General features: G+C 45.1%; 1 protein-coding gene across 1 annotated transcript in view; it reads right to left on the reverse strand.

Moving 5' to 3' along the window:
- The window catches only part of ds (dachsous cadherin-related 1), a 277,551-nt gene that overhangs the window by 180,277 nt on the left and 73,029 nt on the right, over positions 1–24,245 (reverse strand). The gene's annotated exons all lie outside the window — the stretch shown is intronic.

Here is a 24,245-nt window from a genome sequence, read left to right on the forward strand (position 1 = left end):
AAAATTACATACTTTTACCACTCGGTATGCTATTGTGTTCTACAGATACCTGAATACGATAAACGCGGACAATGTAAAACGTTAATATAATATAGCTTCGTCTTGTTACCGCGTCTATGCGGTCGAACTTTCGCCGCAACGGGTTTCTCGCACGAATATTTAAATCCGCGGTAAAAGGAAGCTTTTACGGCGCGCCGACGTAATTTTAGTATTCTCAGGCAACAGATGTTTCATTCTACGTTTAGCGCTCGCCCGGAGTCTTACGGCATAGCGCGGCATGGCGCAGGAGAGAAAGAGGTAAGCAGTCCCCGCGGGCTTTAACTTAAAAGAGAGCTAATCCTAACTTCCCGGCGCATTCTCGTTGCGTGCGCGTATACGGCCGATCGCATACGCACGCACGTCGGCGAACACGGTGCATACGGGAGAGTGCAAGCACGAGAATGCACGCACCTACGTCGCGCGCGCGCTCTTATCGTCGGAGGACAAACGCGCAACAGCACTACGTCACTGTATCACACGTGTAACAGGATGACACGAACAAAAAGGCGGAATCGACCATTACCGTATGTTAAACAGTTCCTGGTTCCTCTCGTCGCTAGTCGTACGGAACCGCAGTTGCATGTATGTAAGAACCGCGTTACGACAGAGAGTGAGAAAAGGGAGAGAAGAAGCTAGAATCATTGCAGCATTCTGTCTTTTTTTATGTATCTCTCTCTCTCTCTCTCTCTCTCTCTCTCTCTCTCTCTCTTGCCGAAGCCTCGCCCGAAAAAAGCTATTAACCGATATCCATCTGAGGTCATACCTCCGTTCGCGTTTACGCACAAACACACGCGCGTACGCGCGTGGTGAATGTTTCTTGCGCGTTCCACGCTATACGGTCCCGGGTCTGCGAAGCGTTTTGGGCGCTATCGCGCAATGCGGAATGGGTAATGTATCGCCTGCCCAAGCCTGGGGGCGCCAAATGAATTACAATATTTCATTCTCACGCCCGTATACATACTCACCGACAGGGCGTATTGGCGAGGCCTAATTGCATTTAACTCATTATTGGTTCAATCGTGCAACGCGAACCGAGGGAGACACGTTCTCGCGCCGTTACACGATCGCGTTTCTTTCTCTTCCTTTTTTTCTCTTCTTCCATCGATCCCCTTTCGGTCCACCCAGTTACTCTCTTCTGCCCTTTCGCGCGGTTACGATTCACGCAGCATTCGCCTCGTTGTCGAGATTATTATTGCTTTGTTGCTTTCTTTGCGACGACGCGATCGTTTGACGTTAATGCAGCCACCGATCGTTCGAGGCCGGCCTCGAGAAGTTCTGGGTAGTCGACCGGTCGACTCTCTCGCCAACTTGCACGCCGCACGTAGGACATATTGCTACCGAAACGAACGACCGCTGATAAGCGATCACCACCGCGGATGACGAATGAGAGAGTCCCTCCGCATAATTGCGACTCCTCGCGTACTTTGCAGATAAAGCACGCTGCTCTCGCCGCGCAGATTGCTCGGAGTGCATTCGTGGATCTCGCGATTGGATGATCGAATGAAAATAAAAAAAGGGTCCAAGGACGTCTCTTCCTCCCGCGATGCTTCCTGCATCGATCTCTATTCTCCATTTATTCGAGAGATTAAAAAATTACGCCCGCATCGCACAAAAGCTATAACTGTATAGATTCGAGAGACGAAGAGCCGCTCGTATGCGTGTTACACGCGGTTATCTCGATCTTGTCATCCCGTCGTTCGCCGATAGCGCATTAGCTAAGAGCGTATATAGATGGTATTAGCGAGGGAATAACCGCAAATATACAGCGGGGTAAATACGCGCCATACACGGTCGACGGATTAGAGAAACGTGGCGAGTGTGTTACCTGGCCGCGCGCCGCAAGAAACGGCCACGGATTTTCTCTTAACTACAAGGAACACGGAGCCGTCATTCATCGGGGCCCCTATAGCTCCGACAGATTATTATAATTAGCTTCCTGTCGTGTATCCTTCCTCATTCTACCATCTCGTCCTTTTAGCCAGCCGTAACACTTAACACTCGTTACGACCAGGTGTACAAGCGCCGGCATTACGGCCTTCAAGCACACACCACCGGCGCGAATTCTCTCCCTCCTCCCTCGCTCGACGCTAGCTAACTCTCCCGCGTGTGGTATATCAAGTGTATATACAATATATACACCGTTCGTTCCCGTCTCTCTCTCTCTCTCTCGCACTTGCGCGAGCCTTTAATTGATATAATCCACCGCGGTGCGGCTTTGTTACGCGGAATCTGGGGATTATACAGCTTTGCGCAATTAGTCGGCCGCTCTTAAGGGATGTTAATACACCGGTGGGGTACATTAAGATCTTCTCTCCGGATTTCCTTCGTATCGTCCGTTCCCTCTCATTCGAACGCGTATACCGCGCCGTATAGTAATCCGCGCGATATCTTAATCCGCAACGCGAAGCGTTCACTTTTAACTCGTGGAAGCTCGTTAGCCAGGCTGCGTACACGGCTCGTGCTGCGAACGTTCGCGGTACAACGAAATTAATTTGCCGGCTCTCGCCGCGCGCCTACCCCCTTCTGTGCCTCCTCTTCTTGCTCGTTACTGGAAAGAATATCGCGCGCATAGTTGCGAACCGGTTGTTTGTTGCGGAACGCTATTCTTATCGAGAGAGTTCGCACGAAAATATGAGAGCAACTCTGTCATCTCTCATTCTCCTGCCTGAACAATGTGCGTCCGAGAATTCGATAATTCAGACAGCCTGAAAGTTTCGGTTAATTACTCCTCTTGTTTTGCAAACAAATTCTCACTGTAGCATTCAATATCATTAACGTTAATTGATATTAAGCTCTAACAACATCTAATTAACTGTACTTAATTGTTGATCGAAAAGGAGGCGAACAGCTTCCGACAGGCATTGTTTCGTTATAAAGTTACGCTGCGAGAAGACGATATCTGATTGAGGAAAAAAGATATATTCGTGCATGTTATTCAATCCTCCTTTCTCAGTCTTCTTCTCTCCGCTCTCGGTCTCGAATCCCAGCATGATCGACACACTGACGTCCTTCTACCACGCGGGATTCTTGTTCCCGCGGGGGTACCGTTAGGCGACATGCACGTGAATGTACATTACCGGGCGACGTATCTACTGCTGATTGGAGATACCGATCGGATCGGATCTCGGTGTGAGCACGAGAGGCTCTGATGGAGCTCCAGGGTGACTGGAGTGACCGCGCGCGCGCGCGCGATCGTAAAGGCGTAGAGTTACAAGTCGATTGCGTGCACGCGGGCGCGCGCAGGAACTAAAATAAAAAGTCACGAATATTAAACAGCCGTTGCTTTCCGCGCAACCCGAGGCCATCGGAACAGAACCCTCGATTCGTTGAAATTGAGCGGCCAGGACGATAATGACGCTTACGTGAGCGCGCGTCGACGTGTCCCTCGCGCGACATGGTGGTTTCGCAAGTGATCGGCCCTCGCGAAATTACCCGCAAGTTAAACGCCATTTCAGCGCAATAATTACGCCGGCTGCGCGGACGCGTTCGATGGAGAAGCCGACATGTGCCGCGGCAGGAGGAATCATTCGAGCTTAGGAATGTTGAGTTGCGTTAGAAAGGAAGAGAGAGAGAGAGAGCGTGTAGACATATTAAATTAAGAATATAGAACACAGAAGCCGCAAATGCCGGTTCCTTTGATTTCGCAAGATCATGTCGTTGCTTCAAGATTGATTGAAAGATAACGACCCTCTCGCTAATAAAACAGTTATAGATCCATTTACCATCATCAACCATCTAATCCCGAGATTATATCAGATTTCAGCTAGATTTCAAGTTTTTTTGTTCGTCTCTGTATCGCTCTTAAAACGATCGAACATCAAGTAAAATTACGTCACGTTACAACGCGATACTTTCGAAATGGGGAGGAAAGAGATAATTAAAAGCCGAGCTTAATTTAATGATCGACTATTTTTTTTTCCATTTTAAAAATCCGGCTTTCGATTCCGGTAATTTCTGGCAAAACTACGACATCTTCAAAGGGCTCGCATACTTTGCGATGCAGAGCTGCCGTATATGCACGCGCGCGTTTTCCGTCCTACCACATTTCGTCTCCCATGTAATAAACCGCGCATCTGCTTATGTAGATGAACATCGAATGCCAGCGTATGATATTAACAGCGCCTCTTCCGATTCCCAAAACGATTGCCCTCGGCTTCTTCGACGTGTTGTTAGCCACGCAGCTCACGAGTCCACGTTCTAACTGCAAAATCGCACATCCGGCAGAATTACTTGTAATTTTTCTGTCACTGTCACACTTGTCTTCTAGCTAATCTTCCGTCAAAAATCATCTCGATGAAGATCGTTCAAACTCGAGCGCTTTCATACACGCGATTAAGGATATTAATGAGATTAAAATCTAATAACCATCTAATCAGATGTGTAAAAAAATGAAACGATTTCTCAGATACACACATTGCAAAATGTTTCCTTTACATCGACGTATAAAATGATAGTTTAGATATGGATGACAGTTGTTTAAGAGCGCGATTACATAGTAGATTTTCTACCACACAGGCTGGAAAGGAGCATATAATTTTTTTAGAAACCTGTTATCCGGCCGCGCGTCCAGGATGCCTTCTCGTCGAATTATCTGCCTGATTAGATGAATAGGTCTTGAAATCCAGCTCGGCAAAAGTAACGTTGAAGATTCCGTTGTCGATATATATACGCGTTATTTGTTTTTCCGCTACGGAATAATTACACCGCGGCTTTATAGCGAGATAGAGAGGTGCAGGCAACCAGTAGTTTATTGGTCCTCGATCGTCGTTATCGTTTCCATTCTTCACAAGCGCGGTATCTAGTATCTCTTCCCGCCATTTACCGTATCCCTTAAGCATCCCCTCTCCCTCTGGTAATTATCCTTTCCGTGCCGGCCTCCCGCGCCCGCGCCGACGATTCCTCTCTCTTCTTCGTTACTCTCGTCGGCATCTCGCGTACCAATCGAATCCCCGGCTTTTACCGTTAGGTTCTCCGCTGTAGGGAACGTGCGGCATGTGTGCCTACATATGCGTGCACGACTCTTTCGCATGCGGCACGCACGGGGAGGACGGTGCGGTATTGGCTTTGGCTCTCGCTTCTTATCGAAGCCCTCGTTCGAAAAGTGCGATCCAATAACGTCTCGTTTATAATCGCCGGGTATAATTTCTACGATGTATAAGGGCAGATTGTAATCTACATTTAGCGGGCGGACTCGCGGCGAGGCTCTTATTACGCTACGGACGATATATCTTTTGAATTACGATGCCATATACTCGCCGGTCGGTCGCCTCACCAATTTGCTCACGAGTTTTCGACAATTACGTGACCGATAAAAATCATTTTTAAATATCTGTCAAATTATTATAATATATGTATATCAGAGAGGTTTACATATCTAGAAAAAATCTAAAAAAGTTTGTAAAATTTATATTAATGATTGTAGTACAGCGTAATAAAAAATAGATTGAAAATAATAAAAATTACGTCATAATAATTACGTTGAAAGAGACATGTTTGTATTGTGCGTTTCAAAAAAGGAACGAATAATAGAACCCAATTTACACAGATATGATATTTTCGCACGAGCAAGAATAGCGCATAATGGGGAAATACCACCGGGTTTTTTAAGAATAGACGCGGTAGAACGAAAAGAGGGAGTAGAAAAAGTGTTCCTTTGTCGGTATCGTCCTTTAAATCTGTTTAAAGGGACCACCGACCAGCACAGGCTGATTAATAGTCCTCTCTCTCCAGCCAGTAGGGCCGGGCTCAATGACAGATCGAGAATGGTTCGGGGACAGGCGGCAAAAATGCCGAGTTCACACTTCGCGGCAGCGTTCGAGACATCACGTTGTGGTTGTCGTTATTGCGGCCTTCACCTAACACGGGGTCATCGCCAAACACAAAGCTCGTCGACCCGGCTACATCTGTATCCTTTAGAACCGGTCACGCGATGGTGATGACGGAACCTTGACAAATCCAGACCACGTGCGTGTGTGCGTACGTACACGTGTTGGGATGTTGCGTCATCGGCGCGATTCGTAACTTGTGGTACGTAGCGGGAAACGAGTTTATGAAAGTAGGAAGACTGACAAACCCGTCGACAGACCAAATTTATACCTCTCTCGGCATCGCATTTTCGCGCCAGGGGATACTTTATTATTCATTAATAAACTAGCTGAACTTGATTGTCGCATCGTTACGCCATTCTCCGAGAAAAAGAAACGATGTAGAAAATTGACGTATGCAGCGCGACACGACGAACGAATCAATTCGCAATGTTTGCCGTCGATTTGCATCGGGTCAATGTTACGTTTAGAGGGTCCCTTATACACCTACGACGATCGCGGTACGCGCCGATACATTTGCGAAGCTTTGCGCACGACCACGTTCATCGGCGCACGCAGTATACACGCCGTTGCGTCGTGCGTTTGCGGTGATTTACAGCTACGGTGGCGGTTTCGTCGCGCTTGACGCTGGCTTACCGAATTAGTCCCACTCACACACACACACACACACACATACATCTTAAACACGGAACTAATATAACGCGCGAGAGTTTGTCTCTCTGCCATTTCTTTCCAAATTCACCTTTTTTCTTCGCCACCTACGAACGAATCCATTTTGCGCCGCGACAGATGCGCGAGGAATAATTTTTTTCGGTCAGAAGGGTGGAATATATATATATATATATTTATAGTATAACCACGATAGCACAGTATTTTTGTTTAACGTGTAATTATATACGTTAATATAAACTATTCAGTATTTGAATCTCCACATTGAATAATTGATAATTCCATTTTATTTTATATATGTGAGACTACATAATATACTTTATAGGGCACGCGCGTGCTATTAAAGGTGCAAACAATCGTCGAAAGAGTCGTGGACCACCGCGCGCAATCGCGGGTGCATTCAGTTTGATTAGTTTCATGCACGGAAAGAAGTTTTGCGGCGCGACGAATAAAAAGACAGGTGACGCGCAGGTGGAAGAAACAAAAAGAGAGAGAGAGAGGGGGAAGAAAGTGTGATAGAGAAGGAAAAGGGCAGAGGAAGCCTTTAAATCGTCTGTCTCAAAAGCGGAACGCTCTCAACGCCGCCGTTCGTGTGTTTCTACACGCGAGCGAGCGAGCTTGCAGCCACGCAGGCAAGATGAGCTCGAGGCGAGGTAGCGAGAGATGCCACCACAGAGTAATTTTACAGCAAATAGGTTTACACAGCATTAGGTGGAGGGAAGCGACCTACGAGAGGCGATACAGGCGCGCATTGCCGCGGGGTGAATGCACTTGACCATACACACAACGCACAAGACACACACGCACGCACGCGCACGCATACATGTATGAAAAGATATACGCGTACGTACGCGAAAAGACCGCTGCCGCTATTATTCTCGATTACCGTCGGCTATCAGGCTTGTCGCAGCTACGTCGCCGCGGCTTCGATGACAAGTGCTTTTGCGCGAAACTATCGCGAACTTTTGCCACTTTCAATTTCACAGTTCGTCAATGCAACTTCAAGAGACTCTAGAATAGGCGCGATTACCTAAATGAATATCACTCTGCTGGAAGATCGATCGTAAAATCGTAGGCGAATAATTACATTCGAGAAATATGAAAATTTAAAGAGATACATTTTTTTCTATAAAACATTTCAACTATATACATATATCGATTAATGAATATTAAATCTTCTGTCGCGTTTTCTCAGAAAAGAATAAAAATGATGGCATTAGTAGAATCGATTGTAAAAATGTATCTTAATATCTTATATACTGCTAAACATCTCATTTCATTCTACGAAGAATTCCAAAGGCATTATTAAGATAGAATTATCATTACGACGGAATGTGCTTCGAGAAATTTAAACTCACACACGACCACTAGTCTTAATCGTTGCATCGAAATGGTATTTCCCAGCATATACGAGCTCAGTGTCGAGCAAATGCATTCTTTATTATTGATCGAACGATAACGCGAGGATTAAACCGATTTCTCCGTACAAACGACACGAGACTGCCTCGAAAATGTAGGAAACACCTCATAATGAGGTGGACTATCCTCGGAATGCGCCGGGGCACAGGCCGAAAACAGGACTAAGCGTCCTACGGGCGAGCAAGGACGGCGATTACTCTATGGATCAGGCGGTCGGGGGAGACTCCGGCCCTGTAATTTCAGGCCCCGTAATGGGGCCTCCAGTCTCACAATTAGACCTTCCTGCGTCATCTCTATCTCCCTCGAACGTCCTCTTCGCTCGCTGCAGAAGGCACTCTCCTTCCGTGCGTATCGCGCGGTCACTCGATCGAATCTCTCGGCGCTTTAATATCGACCCGACAGCGCGGTGGGCATCTGAATTTAGAAAGCAACGACGAATCAATTCTGTGCAAGGTGAAGAACCCTTATCCTCCTCGCTCTCGCTTCGAGCAACTGCTGGGGAATATCTGACGCGTTAATCGCTCCGCGCAATAACACTTTAGTATGCAAAACACTGACGCTAAAAACTCAAATGCAGCGTGTCTCGCTACAGAATGCTGCTGCTGCTGGTTCCACACATGCGTGTGGGATATATTTCTCATACATAAATACCAAGCGGGGGAAATTTTCTTGTCGACGTTACGGAGAATGGTCTCGCCGACACGCCATAATACCGTAAGATCATAGATCCGCCGACTTCGTCCTTGCGGAAGGCACGAACTCAAAGGCGATGACGATGCATGATTTGCCCCTACCACCTTCGTCTCCCCTGATCCTTCGGTATCCCCTCGAGAACCCTTCGAGGATAATTACATAGTAGCTTAGGCGCGGCAAAGAAGAGGCCGCTTTCGCTGCGTAAAGTAATGGCTAATTATGTCGATCGGAACGATCCGCGGTGGCCCCTGATGACGACATATCGTAAGGCTCTGGAGCACCATTAGTCACCTTCTCACGCGCGTATACCTCGAACTTACGGTGACCCGGTTGGGACTCTGGGTGTCCGCGGGAGTACCGACCTTCTTCCCTCGATCCGTCCACACCGTGGACCGGCCAGGTACGTATCTAGTCCTTGATTGCGCGGGAGCATCCCGTGTTATTAGAGTCGCAATCATAGAAATTATTATTCCCCTTCGGTCCGGTGTACCCTCCCACTATTATACCGCCCGTTCCCGGGCGCTGTCGCGACATTAACGTAAGAGGAGAAGACCCTTCGGGAAGAGGATACCATTGCTATAACCCGAACGTCGGACGTAACCGCCGTTAACGAGCCGTCGACACCGTAATTTCATATTGACATTTACTATCTGAATGAGATTTCACTACTTATCAAGGCTAAATTAAAATTGACGTAGGTGTATTTTCATCTTGCACTACCGAACGGCACTACGGAATTGAGATTTTCGCTTATTTTCGTTTCTCGTTTTAAATTGTTTCTCACGTGCGCGATATTTGACATGTGCAGCATATTATATTTAGTACGAGAGATATGAGAAATTATATATAAATCAGCGTCTGCTAATAGACTTTGAGTAGAAAATTCTGAAATGCATAACCAACTTTACATTTGCGGCGCTTCGGCACAGACTTTGAGGAACTTTTCGCCTCGTAAGCGCGGTACCGTTTGTTCTTCTAGCGAAGCGATTCGCGGGCGGGTTACAAGTTTGGCTTCGCAAGCTAATCCATAGACGAAGGGAAACATAGAGAGCGGGAATAAAAGGGAAGAGTGAACGAGGTCTCGAGGTCGTTTCTGGGCGTGGTGGCATCCACCTTTACATCTTCGACATAGTATATATATATATATATACCTTTCGGCCTAGCCAACTCCCCCTCGTCTGAAGGCCCGACACCCCCGTTCTCCGCAGACAGAATTTCGGCTTTCTCTCTCTCTCTCTCTCTCTCTCTCTCTCTCTCTCTTGGGGCCATTTATTTTTTCTCGACCCGGCCTCCAGGGCTGTCCAAACGACGGGCTGACGACCGTGGCAGGCTCGGCCTATTGTTTTTAGTCGGGTACGCTTAAATTGAAGCCCGTAGCGATCAAGCCCGACGTGCGTTAACTCGTAGGCGGTTATGGCGCGCATCATGTCGTTTTCTCGAGATAGGACGGCTTTATCGCGTGTATTTTCACGAAACGCGAATGCATAAATCGCGCGAGAGATGCGATTGTAGTTTTATTGAGCCCCGAATGATTTTGAGCACGAAGCCTTCCAGCGATTGCCGCGAGACGCCATTAGCATCTCGAGAATCGAGGGGCATTGTAATGCGTGTAAAGAGTTGTAAGCTTGCGCGATACATCGAGAAAAGGAAATATAAATTAGAAACTTTTAGCAAAATGTCTTCTCGGCTACGTGCAAAGATTAAGATTCCGCGTGTTGCTTTAAGAACATTAATTCAACTCAAAATGCTGTAATGGCGCGCGGTAATGTTTGTTAAGAGCTTTGCCACTTCGTTACGATAGTCCGAACAAGTAAGTACGCGATGTATCCTATAGACGCGAGCGCGCACAAGCTAACGAAGAACACTTCAAGCAATATTGCGGCATACGTATCGTGCGCCTTTGAAAAGGAATCCCCTACCGCAACGCTACTACCACTCATTGCATTTGCAAGTCATTCGGCGGAGAGAGGTATTACGCGAAACTAATTACATAGAAAACTCAAGTATCTTCATCTCTCAACGTGCATGAATGCATCCGATGAGCTCGCGAATGGAAAGGAAGCTAAACAAAAGGCTAAAGATAATTTACACGCCTATGAATCCAGGGTTACAAGGTTATCTAATGCGCAAAGAAGAGAACGCGATGCGGTTCCTCTCCTTCTCTTATAGATTATTTGTACTGTTCGAAAACGTAAGAATAGAATAGCGAGTCCAACAATTGCGAATATATTATATTTGCGTTAAGAGTTGAGCTCCGTCCAGCGTTCGTTTGTGCGAACAAATGCATAAAAAGTGCATCTAAGTGAATAAACTTATCGATGTTGGAAAAACGAACGAGAGTAACAAGACTATGCGAAAGAGTAAAATGGGAGAGAGAAATGAAAGAAGAATGAAGCGAAGAGACGAGGTGCGCATCGTCTCTCGGAGCGGCAAACAAAAACTCTAATCGAACTTTCCGAAGCTCGAGCGGATTCTCGCCGGATGTCTCGCGGGTTTCTACTCTCTTCGTATAGTTATTCATCCGCAAATATGCACATATATACGTACTCGCGATGCGCTTCGGTTATTAAAGAATCGGCGTCAACATTTAAGATTTAAGATTTTATGTACACTTTGTGGAGGGAAGGAAAGACTATCCTTATTCTCTCGTAACGAAGCGTGCTTCGATCTTTTCCGTTTTTTCATTGCGCGGAAAAAACCGGATGCTTCGACAACATATTACCGTGTTGGTGCGCGCACGACGAAAGAAATCGCAACTACGATCCGCACTTATCTCTCGCCTCCGTTCGTTCTTCGTGCGAGTCGCGAGCTCGCTTTCCAAGTCAAACAGCGATTCTTCCGCGCGGATCCTCTCTCTCTCTCTCGACATCCGGACTTTGAATTTCTTCAGACTAGTACATCCACTTTTCGCTTCTCGTCGCTCGTGCACTCGAGACGCTCGTGCCTTGCTACATGTAATATCCCACCCATCTGCAGTCGCCGCGCATCGCCGTTGCCCTTTCACAAGCTCGATGCGCGCGAAGTACTCCTTGATTCAACGAGGTTCATCAGTCATTCGATCCTCCTCTTCTCCGGCGATCTTTAAACATTTGTGGTGGCGGCGGCGCGGCGCGGCGGCCAGTCAGACTTGGCGCGCGAGCGTCCTTATACACGTCAAAGTAGCTCGGCCTTTTTACATATTAAGCCGCGGTGGGTATCGCGCGTCTCGCGTTAAGACGGATATATAATGACTCCTTGGATGCGCCGTTTACGCTCGTGAAATATCGCACGGTACACACAACACGATCGCACACAACGGGTATGCTGCTGCTGCTGCTCGCAACGATTTGCCCGGTGCGCGAATTCGCCCCATTGACTCCGACGAGAGGATACTTGTAGCTTATTGCGATTACGCTTAAGAGTACGCGATGTCTTCTCTCTGTCCGTGCCTTGACTGCTAATTACTTGAAACGAGCGAGCACGTATATATACGTGGATTATACGCGTCTGTTATTGTACTTACTGCGTATGTGCCTTGTACGCATGTTTGTGCTGTTCTCGTTTCTTTGCGCGATTTGCACCAGACCACGTGACCACGCACTCCGGCTCGAGTGTCTTCGTGTTATATCCTCTCCGCGCGCTCTTCACCGGATCCAGCCGACCCAGCGCGCCCCGATGTTGCTTGTTTAAATATTAATTATGTATGCCTGACGGTGTATCCCAACGCGCGCACACACGCACTTGCTTGCATATAGATTGGCCTCCGCGCTAAGGTCCGATCGTGCAGGCTCGCACAAACGCTATGCGCGGCGTTTCCTCTTCGTTCTACCGCCGCGCCGCGTTTTTCTTCTACGAGTATGCCGTCCTTCCCTCCTTAGGCGTATACGCACTTGCGTCGCGCCGAACCGCAGGGGGCGATGTCCCTGGGCTCTTGGTATAATTACCCCGTGATATCCCGCGTCCGGTATGTGTCTTTTTCCCTGACTTCTATTTAAATCGAAACGACGGGAGAATCCGCCTGCATCTTTCGAGCGATCGACGATAATAATCAACGCGAGACATCTCGTGATATGGCTTTATCGATTTATCTCAAACTCGCTAACCACGCGATATTAGATCGTTCGTTAGCTGTATCCCGCGGAGTAATCGTCTTCGGTGATTACATAGGTATCACCGGCTGATATCGTGCTCAAAGACCGTTTTCTCGATAAAACGTATGAGAAAATATATGAGAGTTAAGTGGTGTAAAGCGTATCATGCGAGAAGATATGGTAAATGGACAATTTGTTGAAGACAAGGTGGGCTTCTATTTAATGCTCATATTAAGCTCATCGGAGTTACAACCTCGCAATATATAGAAACTGTATGCTAATTAGGGATAAAAGCTGCGTACAGAATACGATGTTTCTAGAATTAGTATCCTTAAAACGTCCTTTTCCCACCTCATCCTATCGGTCGTCGTCGGCGTCGATTTCCTTTACGAACGAGTATTAAATCTATCGGGCACGTCCGCAACTTATGTATGCGTGTGAATTTTATTATATGGGCAACGTGTGAATATATGCGATAAGTAAAATCATTTTTAAAACTTATTAAAAGCCTCGACGAACAATGAGAGAGAGAAAGAGAGAGAAAGAGATAAAGACGATTGAAATTTCTCAATTAACGCATAATCTTAAATCGACAGCTGATATTTCTATCCGAGCTCTTTCTCGGAATGGCGAGTACACCGGCTCGTCGAAGTTGATGCCCGCAGGTGGTATTGATCACTGACATTGTGGTATTCGTATAATGACCCGTTGATAGCCGGTGCTCTGCTCGCGAGAGAAAGGGAAAGGTTATAGCATGCCGACATGCTGGATGATGGACGGCGAAAGCAACAGAGGAAACGCTGCCGGGGAGAGAGAAAGAGACTGGATACACATTGATTGGATACAAGCGAAGGTTGTTACCACCAGCTGGCACCTAGACCAATATCGCTTGCTAACAGTAAGTTGCAACGCGAGGCGGTCCGTCGTTTCTCTCGAGAGTCGAGAGTGTGCATCGAACATCATCGGTTCCTATACTTCTCTATCGGCGGCGGTTCGCTCAAACGCTGGAAAGCGAGACAGACGGACAGTACGTGAAGATATTGTCGGATCGAGTGGAAATAACGATGTTCCGAAACGATTTTTTCCTGTCAGACCGTTTCGATCGTGCGCGATATTCGCGTGAGAATCATCTTGGCACCGCGATACTTGTTAATTAATTAAAGTAATCATTTCAAAACGCTATCAAAGAGCTGACCTTTACGTATACGGCACACCACGATTTATATAACTGATGGAACTTTTTATATACAAATCACGAAGAATGACACCATTGCATTATTTTATTATCCCGCTTTTTTTTCTCGCTACATAGACAACGAGTATGATTTGGATCAAATTACGTTTGTGATTCCGGCGAAAGTCCGCGATATTCCAAGATCGAATAAATTAGTACGACTAAGTGGAGACCAAAGATATAAAGTGATCTACGACAGGGGGCATGCGGCGCTAACCTATCGTGACGAAAAGAGGAGCACTGGGACGACGATAGGGTAGGATGAACAATGGTGGAGCGGGAAGGGAAAGTGGGGGGAAGAGATGGCAAGCTGACCTCCCGCTTGACCCGAGACGCCTCCGCAACGACGACCTTAACCATCGTCGTGGCGGTTACGGTCGCGATCGCCGGCGGCCCCCGAGAAGCCGCTCCCGGATTTATTTAATTAGTCCCAGAGGTACTACCGTATCTCGTCAACGTGCCCGTCCGACTGTTGCCTTTCCTCTCTTTCTCCTCTCTACCTCCATCCGTCTCTTGTTTTCTCTCTCGCTCTTGTTCGTTCACGCATTCGTACGATCCTTAAGCCTACGTCGCGTCGTCTCCCTTCCGCGCTCTCAAAGTAACACACCCTTATCCATCGTCCTCCCCAGGTATTCACATGTATGCGAATACGCGAAGCAACGCGCGAGTGTGTGCGCGCCTTTATATACTACCGATGCTAATTAAATGAAACACAGACCTTAGATATTTATCCCACGCTCGACGATGACGTCTCGCTACCCGCCGCGATATCAACGCGTATGCGCAAGACGAATGAAGGCGGTTATAATTATTATTCAGTCTCCGCGAGATTTGAAATGTAGAAAATATCTTCGCAACAGTGTCATCTGTAATACAACTCTCTTTCTTTCAAGTCGTCATTTATTCTCCTTGATTGAAATATTGAAACGTTAATTTTAAGACGAAATTAAAACTGAGCTGGAGTCTGTACGTTTAAGTATAAATATATCGGGAAAACATATGTCGATCGCGATATGCCGCCTCGCAACGCTGCCTCACTTACTCTCGATTTACGCCACGTTGAACGACGTTTTTAACACTCGCCGCGAATGCAACCCGCGATGTTCTCCATCGAGAGCGCGTTATCATTACCATTTTAACTCATGCTAATGCGCGGCGCGCTGGTGGTAGCTCATGCAAATGCTTCCTGGCGCTCTCTCCGCGTAGCCACGCTCGTGGCCCCGACGAACGATGTTGCATTCATCAGGCCGGATGATTTGAAAAATCTCAAGGACCCTCCTTTCTTTGGGTCTTTAGCACTGTGACGTCCATGATTTATTGAGTAATATTCAGCGGTGTATTGGCCGGCGAAAAAAGGCGCGTAACGTTAATCTGAATAATGAGCCCCCGGCATCAAGCACCGACCGCCACCTTTTCATTGCTATCGATAAATAATGCCCAACCACTAACCCTTCGAGTCGCCCACCCCCTCGCCCCGCTTCCTCTTCCTCTCTTCGCGCGCACGAACAGCCTCTCTATCTCGATTTCTTTTTTTTTTTTTTACCCTGGTATTTATACCGAGTCATTTGGATGTAATACGAGCGATGTGATCTGATTTCAGTCGCGAATCTCGGCGCTACCTGCTGTCTGTACTTTCGCGGTCTCGCGCTCCGTTGTATCCGGAATAAAAGCGAGCGAGCCCATTTATCTCGCCTCGTCGTCAGTCTATCCTAGCCGGATCTCGATTAGCGCGCGAGAGCGCATTCGAGACGCTTCGCGATGCAATGTTGCGCCATAGTTTTCGACGGAAAAATGCCCCTCGCTTAATGGATCTCATTATAAGCATGATATATGCGCCGAGATACCGAAACGGGAGCACACGTCCGGAATTTCGGATAAAGATCGACGACGTGTTGCGCAGATATATCCTTTCAAAGCTCATTTTCCGTTCGCGATATACAATTAACATGACAATCAGCCGCGCCTAATATAATCAAACGACTTATTTATTTGTCCCATTTGCGCGCATAATGTATTCCATTCTCCTTAAATAAATCATAACATCGATACATCGTGCTATTGAGCCGCTGATAAAAGGATTTATTTATACCTCCTCGATTACTTCTCCCTCTATATTGGCGACGTTATCTGTATTATGAATCTAGCCAATAGATGCAAGCGTATGGTTCTTCATTTTCTTGCATGACCATCGCAACAGCCTAGCATAAATTAATTAATGGAAATTTAATTCGACCGTATATGCAATCAATGTTCCCGACAATATATAAAATACGCGAGACTCGTCGAAGCGCCTCTCTCTCTCTCTCTCTCTCTCTCTGATTAACCACCATAAAGCCGTCCCCATTAGGATCACTATCACGCTAATAGCTACGAGCGATATCTTTCGTATCCTTTCTTATCCCTTTTCATCGGATTTTGCCAAAGTATTCTTTTCGTTGGACACCGATATCTGCGAAGCGGCTTTCTTTCATTCTTCCCCTAATAGGTTAACGCACGACTAATGGCTACGAATTTCGAGATGGTCTTATTTCTCTGTTGATCAGATGAGACTACCTGGACCCGCTGATAGATAGAGCGAGTTCGCGTGAGATTGGCCGAATGGAGTTATATCAGATACAGCAGGAAATAAAGGGGTGAAAGGGCGACTTTCTCGGGGATGGGGATTGGGTGGGTAGGAGACACGATGATAACTTTCTTTCGTAGAAGCCAATGTCAACAGGAGAACGGGAACAAAGAGAAGAGACGACTTTGTGGACGGAGAGCGAGCGGAAAGAAGAGGTTGTGCGAACGACGCAAAGAATATGCGTCCCTGCTCCTGCGATGCCGCCTCGTCCTCGTCCACCCTCTTTCCCGCCTGTCGTCGATGGCCAGGAGAAGCTGCGGCTCAGCCTCCAAGGAGGGGCGCATTGTGTGTTTCCGAGAACGTTGCGCTTATCGGTGGATCTGTCGCGGTAATGAGGTATCAGCCACCAGCAAATAAACGAATAAACGTAAAGATGTGGAGGTGGAGTAGAGAGAGAGAGAGCGAAGACGAAGGGAACGTGAGAGGAAGAGTATCTTTCTCCACCAAACTTAAGAAGAGGAGTCGAGGGGGAAGTCAGCAGCTCGTCGTACCGATACAATGCTTCGATTAAACATTCGCTGCCTAAATAATCAGGCGCGCTTCGACCTGGAGAGACGACCCGCGAGGAGGCGACGAAAGAGAGAAGGAGCGAATAAAACGCGAATAAGAATCAGAAAGAGAGAAAACGAGAGTCGTCCGTGTGTACGTGTATGCGTCTCTGCGAAAAGAATACGAGAGTACGTGATTTCGTCGGAGACGAGTCGAAGAAAAAGAGTGAGAAAAAGGACGGAGGCGAAGGAGGAGATTCCGGCCAAGTGGGAATCGAACACGTTCTTCACCGTTCCTCGTTTTCGATCCGCACCAGATCCTCGAATTTCTCTTCCTCTCTCTCTCTCTCTCTCTCTTTCCCTCTTTCTCGTCCTGTCATCTAGCTTTCTTCTTATTCGTTCTTTCTCTCAAAGTGTGCCGTGTTTCTAAGCGTCAAATAAAGTTCGCAAGTTACTTTGATAAATATCGAATTGAGATGCTGATCGATAAATTAAATTTATCAAATTAATATTCATAGATGAAGAGAGAATCGCGATAGAGAGAAATTAAATCGAGATTCGATCAATGCGCGCTGTACTCAATTAAGAAAATAAAAATAAAAATAATTTACCATCATCATTAATACGAGACACAAGATGTACTGCAAGATTTAAATGTTCGAATCCCAGAATCCGAGAATGTTGACACATTTATTTATTTCAAATATTGTGGTATCAAGATAGCATTCTTGATGAATTCATTTCAAATTATCTAAATTCCCAGAAGAAAGTATGGTCGGAATGAGTCGCGTAGGAAGATAGATCGTTACGTCGCGACCCCAAATTCGTCAGCGCAATCCCAGGAACCGCAGGATTGAGTTATCTGAAGGTGAAAATCAAGCGGCAGCGCGTGCCCTTCCCTATAAGTATTAAGTATTTAATCCGATGGAGACGCAACGGTAGCCCTCCTGGCGCGGTTCTAACGGTTCTCCGATGGACACCCCGATGGAATTTTCAATGAACTGTGACCATCGACACCCACGCCCCGTGATGTTTCCCTGCGTGGACACTAGCATTAACGATGCACACCGTCGTCTACCCGGAGCTCGACACGACCCTAGACGAACTATAAGATGTGATATTTGCCACGTGACACGCACAAATTACGATACTTATGCCGAGAAACAAGCTGAGAGAGCTAAACACGCGAATGTCCTGTAATAAAAGACAACGGGTACAGAAGCATACTTATTAAGTATCGGATAGCTATTTGAATGAAAACAGTTTTTCTTTATATACGTGTGTTATATTTTTCGAAAAAATTTCGAAAATTTTAAAAATAATCATTTCTGAATAATGAATGTATGTATAAATGTGTCGTAAATAATTAATGTTAAATAAAAATTTTCTAGATTTGTTGATGATTAAATATATCCAGAGAGACATTTTTAAATGTCGTAAAATGTGTAAGTTAAATCTCTCTCTTTTCTAATAAAAAAAATATATCTTTAAAACCTTCGTAGAACCCGTACAGGATATAATCTATCTTCCATAAAATGTGGAAGATTTTCTTGACTTTCTTTCATCTTGATGCTATCATACCGAATCGTCCTGCGCATCTAAGGTTTGTTTTTAAATTCTTATAACGAGCGAAGTGACTATATTAGAGACGCAGCTCAAGAAAGAAAAGCTGAAGAGAGAGAAACTCGGGTTTAAAATTATTCGAGCATGTAACTCGCTCCTCCAGCAAATCATGCATGACGGTGTTGTTGAATGAAAATATTGCAAAAAGATTAATCTCTCGTGAATAATTCAATGTTGTGCGGAAATATCGCTGAGAAGATAAAGAAATTCCACGTATCATCGAGAAAGCTTATTTTTAATGAGGAATAATCGGCTTATGGTACTCGATAGAAAGTACTTTAGTCCTGATATAGTAATGTATAAGACTACATGGCGTCACTTTTATAACGTATTACGCGAATTATTTTAATGCTCCCTATCAGCGAATATCAATATTTTCAATATTATTCCATACGATAATTTAAAATCTATTTGCTTGTTGATGATTGCGAAACGGTTAATTGAAAACGTGTAGCGGATGGCTAATCCATTAAGTATATAACATTCGTGAACATAGCGTAATCCTGTACGATGCCGGAAGCTGATTAAACGGCAGTTATTACCTATGCGATGTTCTCTATCATCTATCATCATATGTATGTACATATTATATCATTAATAGCGGTCGCGCAACAACCACCATCACTGTGAATCTTAATCGAACTCAATCTAATTAGATCAAGTTGCATTTATCAAGAGAATGATGGAAATTTTGAACGATTACGATATACAAAAATATCCGTTTACAACAAGATGCATAGGACTAATCATACGTTTATGTATCATTATTTTTCGCGCGGAATTTCTTATGAGCTATCGATATACTATCGATATTTTTCAACTGTACCAGTACATACATGAATATAAATCGTCATTCATATAGAGATGATCTTATACCTATACCATTCAAGTTTCAGACACGGCGCGATTAAATAATATTCTTTAACGTTTTAATTAAAGCGTGCACATTAGCCAATGTTATTTACGTCGTATTGCGATTGTACTGCGATCGTTTCTCGTCTTGGTCGATTACATGAATTTGCCCTAAAAGATTGTTCGTGGCTTTGCCGCGACAGAAGAGTATATAATTGCTTTAGGATCATCGGGCGGTCTGTGACACTCGTTAGCAACTCGATGTAGATGCAACTCTTTGCACGCACGCACGCATGCATGCGTCTGCCTTTTGCCTGTAAGGTATGTGCAAGGTATGAACATGCCCAATAGAAATAAAGCGACCGCGTGTAATAGCTATATCGATTCGATATCACAGATATAAAATATTTTTCGGTGCAATAACTTTTTGCCGAAACAATTTTGATTTTAATACTACCGGATCAGTTATTATTCAGCAATATAATCTCGTGCGTCTCTCAAGGTTTTTAATTTAAATCTCTGTTTGAAATTTAAAAGCTAATGCGTGACTATAAATCCGATAGAAATTTCGCTTTAATTATACTTGGAAATGATATACAAAATCTCTTAATAAAAGTCACCTATTCTTATTAGTATCGTAACTCTAATCAAAATATCAAGATTTGCTTTTACTTTCTCAATATTGTTACGGTCCACCGAATACGATTGTACGATGTATGCAAGCAAAATTGATGCCTTGTACTCAATGAATTCAAGATTATCGGATAACCATCATGTCGACTAACCGGTATTGCGTGGCCCGCATATAATATGTGATACACAATCGTATTTAATAATTTATTCATTTATCAATCGGAATTCTCTTTCCTATTCCAATCGTTTCACAATAATCTTGTATTCAGAATTACTACATTTTCATTTACAAGCTTGTCCCACAGAATTTATGCGACATAAATTCATACATAAAAGCGAAATTCAAAGTGTATTGATAGTATGTAAATAATTACCTCTATCGATGGTAACAGGATATTCAATGTTTAAAAATGTTCTATTAGTTCGATGTATGGCCGCTCAATCTATTTAAATTCGACATAAAACACAGAGATGTGAACGCGTAAAAATGCGTAGACTCACGCGGCAAACCACGCCGAGTGCAAATGCATCGTCGTTGCCGATTTTATTGCTAATAGGAATCCGATGGAGTCCGGAGCACCGACGTAATTTCCTCCTCGTAACGATCTCCGTCTCCCCTTTGCGGCTCTCTCTTTGAGATTCGGCCAACGAAGTAACCTCGCGGAACGTCTTCTCAAGTGTCTCTCTACTTCGGTTTCATCGCGGATGCATTCTTAACCCACGTGATCCCACGAGTTCCTTCGAGTTTCTCTAACCTTCCTTGAAATCTCGCTCGCGTGCAAAGTGCGATGCACGTTTAAGTGCGTTGCAAAAAAGAAGAAGGGGGATGAGGAGGGCGGAGCAGGGCAGAGAGGATGACAGGGAGCGAATTACCGATCGCGCCACGGTGCGAAAGGAAGAAATCGGTGAGCAAAGGAAGATGGGCAAAAACGAATTTACGACTATCCGGTCATTTTATCGGCGAGGGCCCCGGAGCTAACGTTACCGATCACAGCCCTATATTCCCGAGATATTCGAGAAACTGTCAATAAAGAAATAATTGTATTTTGTAAAATACAAAATATTGGAAATTAATAATGAATATATATATATATATATATAATTTGAATATTATTGATATACAATATATCGGTTCCGAAATAGTAGATATATTGTTCTTAAAATTATCTTTAAAATATGTTTAAAATAGCTCATGAGACGAAAATATTACAATGCACAACTGTAATACTTAATCTCTTCATCAAAAAACTGACATCGTTGGGATTTATTTCTGAGAACTACGATGCGCCACGAGTGACATGAATGACCTCATCTCGGCGTGCACATATCATAAACGGATATTGAAATTCCGCTGGGGTCCGCGTAGCGGTTTTGGAATTCGTCGATGAGCGCATCAAGCAGAATACGCAGTATACAAGTACTGTGTGCAAGTACGACGAATGCCAGAGTAAAATCGCATCTCGCGGTAACGACCATCAAGTCGCGGCGCGTTTCCGGTCACACCGAGATCTCTGACGAAGGAAGATGGGACAGCGTTGCCTCGCGCGCTTATCCTTATTCTCTCGTCCTCGCTTTTTTCTTTCTCTCTTTATTTCTCTTTCTCTTCTATGTCGGTCGTAAAAAGGGTACTGCGGCCATGCGTACGGGATCTTCATGGTTCGCATACGAATCGCTTCATTTCTCCCTTCTATATCTTTGCGCGCCGCGACTACAATTCTAATTCGGGCCGACCATTCTCGTATAAACGGAAAATATCATTCGTCATAGGACGCAATTATGATAATTATCTAAACCGTCAGCTGTCATCTTCGACGAAGCAACGTCTTTGACAGCTTTGTCGTCGATTGTGTCAAAGGCTGATAGAGCGTGCTGTCACAAACGAGTTAGCAACGCGACGATGGTGTATTATCATCCACGTTGTTCAAAATTACAATTGATGAAAAGTCGTACATTTGACGTGTACGGAAAATCACGGTTCTTTAAATCCTACTCGATTGATTCGGCCGAAGCATCGATCAAAAATTAGAAATAACATCTACAATTTTCAGGAGAAACGCGAACATCTATGATTTCTAGTGTTAAATTAAGACATGCTCTGTAATATGTAAATTACCGTAAGGTTATTTAAAGAGAGATCGTTAATCATACTTGGAACTCCGCAGGTTCCTATTAACGTCCAGATAAGCTAAGGACTCGATCGGTAATGGCCCTAGCGACAACGTAATTTATAGTTTCATTCGAACCTCGATGCATTACAGGAATTATCTGTGACCGGGTTGAATAATTAACATGCTGCTTCGTTGCTAAATCTACGGTACCCGCGCTTCCGCTTTCGATAAGTTTTATTGGAAACATTAAATATACATATGAATCCCTTATGTTAAAATAGAAATTCCGTATGATATCTCGGGGGCCCTTTTGAAATTCAGCACGCTCGTTAAATCATTTGACATAGAAAATTTACATAATTTCGTACTATCATATTAATGCTCTAACAAAAAAATTATTTTTATTAATATTTTTTTTTCATTTAATCAAATATGCGGAAAATGATTAATTATCGTAATCAATAAATTTCGTATAAAAGAGAGGACACAATCATCGAATATTTCAATTCAAATAAGAAATTTTTGCGAGTCTCTGGTTCGGCAAAAATAATTTCTTCAGTGGTTCGCGCCGATGATGATACTTTACGATTACAGATACGGTGTGGGTGAAAAAATGACTCTAACGATTGATATTAATAGCAACATGGTACGCGCGATAAACGGGCGTTTATCGGACATGGACTTTTCGGCCGTGCTTTCAACCAAGTAACAGACAGTGCCGGTTATACATGCGAACAAGAATCGCGTGCTTCGTCTCTGAAAACAGAAGCGACTCAGCGAGACTGACGACGAAGCACGGCATAAGGGCCGAAAGGAGACGTGGACGAAGGAAAAAGAGAACACACAAGAGAGAACGAGATTTTGCTGGCAGGAAAGAAAGAGAGAGAGAGAGAGAGAGAGAGAGTGGAGAGAAGCCGGTGGAGATCGAAGGATGCCCCGAGCACCACCTAATCAACATCTGTCTAGAGTCTCGACCTTCCCCTCAACCTACTCAACCCTCGATAACTCCACGTGTTGCGTGCTTGAGATGCGCGCAGCGAAACACGTGATGTTGCTTGCGCATTCGTGAACCCGATTGTCTGCTTCGATAATGCTCGACTAAGAACATAAGCATGGGTTAGTGCTTTCAAAGTACAAAATTTCATTAAATCACAAAAATTATGCGAACTCTCTGAATCGCAAAATTTAAATTAAATAAAATGATTAATATAATATTACTTTCATCGAAGATCTTGATATTTCAATTTCTTTCGTGATATATATTGCGATTTCACGTGAATCAAGGTGTGCGCGAACACCGCAGCGGGAGTCCTAAGGGTGTTCTATTATGCAAAACGGCCGACACCTTCTTGACGGACGTGCGACGAAATCGGGAGCCGCGGTCCCTTAAACCTGCGGGTCCCTAATGCCACACGGTGCGTCGTCACTCACGGAGCGTAGCAAATCGAATCGGCGATTCTGCGGACGCGTTGGCCCGGCAAAACGGGCCGTAGATGCGTGCTTAAGAACAGAACCACGAACGGTTGCAACCCGACACCCGATAAATTCGATATCAACGGCCCGCCCGCGCCTCGACCCGCATTTAGGTTGGGGGCCTTGGCCCTGGCCCTGCTGCTCACCTCCACGTACTCTCACGTCATTTTTGACCCTCTCTTTCTCTCTCTCTCTCTCTCTTTCTTCTCTCTTTCGCTAATATGCTTCTTCCTTTTCAGCCCGTCTTCTCCCCATTTTCTCCCTCGCTACGTTAACCCTCGATCTTTCGGCCTCTCTTTCTTGCTCGCTCTCCGAGCTTTTCGCTCCGTCTCGTGTTTACAACAAGTCCGAAATGAAGGAGAAAAAGAGAGAAGAAAAGAGAGAGAGAGAGAAAGAGGGATCGAGGAGAAGATCAATCGAGAGGAAAGGCACGGTGCGCGAGCCAATCGCTCTTGCCGTCTTTATCTCACGTTGCAAACTGGCGAGCGAAGGCGCG

Source organism: Nylanderia fulva, unplaced genomic scaffold (genome assembly GCF_048542155.1).
Source record: "Nylanderia fulva isolate GAGA-0341 unplaced genomic scaffold, ASM4854215v1 Scaffold27, whole genome shotgun sequence".
Classification (NCBI taxonomy): Eukaryota; Metazoa; Arthropoda; class Insecta; order Hymenoptera; family Formicidae; genus Nylanderia; species Nylanderia fulva.